Source organism: Pseudophryne corroboree, chromosome 5 (assembly GCF_028390025.1).
Source record: "Pseudophryne corroboree isolate aPseCor3 chromosome 5, aPseCor3.hap2, whole genome shotgun sequence".
NCBI classification, from domain to species: Eukaryota; Metazoa; Chordata; class Amphibia; order Anura; family Myobatrachidae; genus Pseudophryne; species Pseudophryne corroboree.
In genome coordinates, this window is record NC_086448.1 from 527,203,344 (window position 1) to 527,206,964 (window position 3,621).

Sequence of the window (3,621 nt, forward strand, 5' to 3'; positions counted from 1 at the left end):
TGGGGAGATATGATTTGGGAGCCACTGGCTTACCATGTCCATCTCTCCAGAGTCTGGATGACTCTTGACCATATTCCTTCACGTTCTAGGCCGCCTTTTCCTGTGGGGAACACAAATTTTGCATTTTGATTAATATATGGGTGTTCAAAGGTGAGTCCAGGTATACTGTACACCTCTATAGGAGAAGGCAAACAGATACTGGCTGTCAGGGTGAAGTGGGACAAAAAAGAAAGCAGAACAGAGGTCAATTACAGTAAAGTGGGTAGTATGAGGAGGAATTTGCATTAGGATGATACCTGGATTAGGCACTTCGGGGAACTGGCTCTCAACTAATTTGTTTACCCCTCTTAAATCCTGCACTAGCCTGAAGCCCCTCCCCCCACTTTTCTTTACTGGAAAGATGGGACTATTGGCTGTGCTGGAAGTTCTGATTAGAATTCCCTGTTGGAGCAGCCTTTCAATTACGGGATACACCCCTAATCCCACTTCTGGCTTCAGGGGGTACAGTGGTAGTCTTTGATCTGTCCTATCATCTTTTAATTGGATTACTACAGGTGCTACATTCGCCATTAATATAGTGTCCTGTCCATCTTTGGTCCAAAGGGAACCCGGTATCTGCGAGATCATTTCCTCTACCTGAGATGGATGTGACTCTAGAACGGGAGAATGCAACATTAGTCTTTGGGGAGTGTCCAACATGTCCTTAACTTCCTCAGCAAAGTTTCCTGGGGTGTCAAAAAAATACACCCTCAGGGGTACAATAAATCACACATCCAATTTTACAAATCAAATATCTTCCCAGTAAGTTAGTAGGGGCTGCTGCAGCCAGGAGAAAAGAGTGTTTGGTGTTCAGCGGACCAATAGTAACCTCTGCTTGCTTAGTTAAAGAGTAATGTTGCACAGTTCCCGTTACCCCATTCCCAAAATAGTTTTCCCAGTCATTTCTTTGTACTTACCTATGTTCCTATCGTGTTCTAGTGCAGATTCCCTGAGGGCATCTACAATTATCCCACGCCAGTTTGGTAAGGATGTCTGCACTCTTTTAAACTTTCCTTTAGGCCATCCATAAGCACTGAGACAGCCACCTCCCTATGGTGCGCGTCGTCTGATATCAGTAATTCCTGTGTATTTTAGATGTTGCTAGCAAACTTCTAGCAAAATAATCTGCGGCCGTTTAATTGTCCTTTTGTTTTATGGAAAAAAAATTTGCTCCAGTCCACTACTGCTTGAAAGTATATTCCTAATTGGGTAATTATATGGGTCACATATAATTGGTTGTCGGCATCCGATAAGGTCTTATCTTCCTCCAATTGACAATCTTTATTAAATTTCAAGCTATCAATGTAAGGAGGGAAACAGGACCTCAATATTACCCGCCAGTCTTTATTCGTGGGTTCATGAGCATTGCCCAAGTCCCAGATGAATTTCTGACACCCAACTAAATCCTTTTTAGGGTCTAGAAACTCTCTCATAATGGACCTTTAACTCAGTTCTGATCCATGGGCAATGCATGGCAATATTTTTAATGGGAATTACACCTTGTCTGTCTGCTTTCCCTGCTTCGGACAGCCAGAGTACGTATGGGGTACATTCCTGTCTCTGCATTACTTACCGATTCAATTACAGGAAGTACTGTTTCAGTGCTATGAATGGCCCTATACTCACTGATATAAATGATCTCAGCATCTCCCCTGTTTGAGAGGTAACCCATCCTCTTGCTTGTTATGTTTGCCCCTCTTAAATCCTAATGTTAATCGCATGTGAGACGGCCGAGATCAGGGTAGCTTCATCCACCTCTCCTGCTCCGTTACCTTGGAACTTACTTAAGACAGGATATAAATTGCAAGGGTTAGTCTTATCACTTTTTGTATTGGCTGATACCTTTTCCCCATCCACATATGGTGGGGGTGGTGCAGTTGCCCTTATTGGTGTTATACTTGCATTTGCTGCATACCCCATTTCTCTCTGTGGTTCACCTTCATGCTGCCACAAATTTAAACAGTAATTATGTCTTATCCTCAGTTTATGGGATTTTATAAGACATTAATTTTTTTTTACAGTATGTAATACCTCTGGGTCAAAACTACCAATAATCAGAAATTATGTTTTACCATTCTCATTCATACGTATTCATTCATTTATGAAAGCCAGTTTCTACCTACCATATTTCTGCATCATTATAGATATCGTTGGCCCTTTCGGCCTGATATTTCCCGCGACCTGAACCTGAGTTGCAACAACGGCCATTCCACGTGAACCTTTAGCTCCCATTGCGGCTTTCTGCAATCCTTAAAGGTTTCCCCGAGAAATGCCGGTGAGGGATTCCTGAGTTGCCCTCACACACTCCCTTCAACTGAGAAACAACTAACAAACAAGTTAGCGTAATCAGCGGAGTTGCCTATGTCAGCCACTTGTTACTAGGACGCTGGAGATAGATTGTGCATTACAGTGTTTCACACCAGCGGAGCCGTTTGCATGACTGGTCTGATTCTTTTGACCTGTTACAGTTTCTCACACCAGCGGAGCCGTTTGCACGATTGGTCTGATTCTTTTGACTTGTTTCTTTCACTCCTTATCTCCCCCTTAGTAGAAGCTATAACTTAGAAAAAGTTATGCGGCCTGTACTCTCTGTTGTGAGAGGACAATAGATTTCCTCACAGTATCTCACACCAGAGGAGCCGTCTATACGACTGGTCAGGTTCTTTTGACCTGCTTTCTTTACACAGATCACGTTTGCATTTAATGCACAATGCAAATGACAGTGTCTCACACCAGCGGAGTCATTTGCACAACTTGTCTGGTTCTTTTGACCTGACACAATGTGGATTGACACACAGACGCGCGGTCCGGCTATAAAACACGCAGGTACTCATTATCTGTATGTCTTATGGCTATGGAGACGTTTGGTGAAGGTACGCCTCTCCTAACCCTGCCTATTAGTCCTTCGTATTGTCACTAATCGTACCTTCTACGAACTGACCTCATCTGTAGGCTATACACAAATCAATTTAACATATGGTATAAAGCCTGTATGCCGCTGGGTCTCTCTACCCTGGCGTCACCTCGGAATACCCTTTCTGGGTTCACTCCAAACACACTTTACTTTCAACCCACACAAATTCACACTATTTTTCTGTACAGAAAAGAATCACTTCCCAAAACTGGTAATGTCCCAGAGGTCTTACTTTACCCTAGCAAGATGTACGCTAGTAATGGCTCCTTTCAGGTTGGATTGTTATATTGTACCTATATACTTCGCACTTATATACTTATTTTTGCATCTGGGTTCTGATTTCCCGCGATGATTTACACCATACGTTTCTTATACGCTTACTTAACTCTATTACTCAATACAACTACTTGTGTACTCTTACTTAAAGCAACTTATATCTGTTATTATTTAATTTAAACCGTGTTTCCTATAGTGTGCGTCAGAGGCTTTAGCCGCAAAGGCGCTCCAAATATGGTGTGACCACACAGCATATTTTAGCACTTACGGGAGTGTACTTTAGCACTCACCAAATCGTACTTTAGCGCTCGCCAGTACGTACTTTAGCACTCACCGAAGTGTACTTTGGTACTCACCAAAGCATACCTTAGCACTCACCAAATCGTACTTTA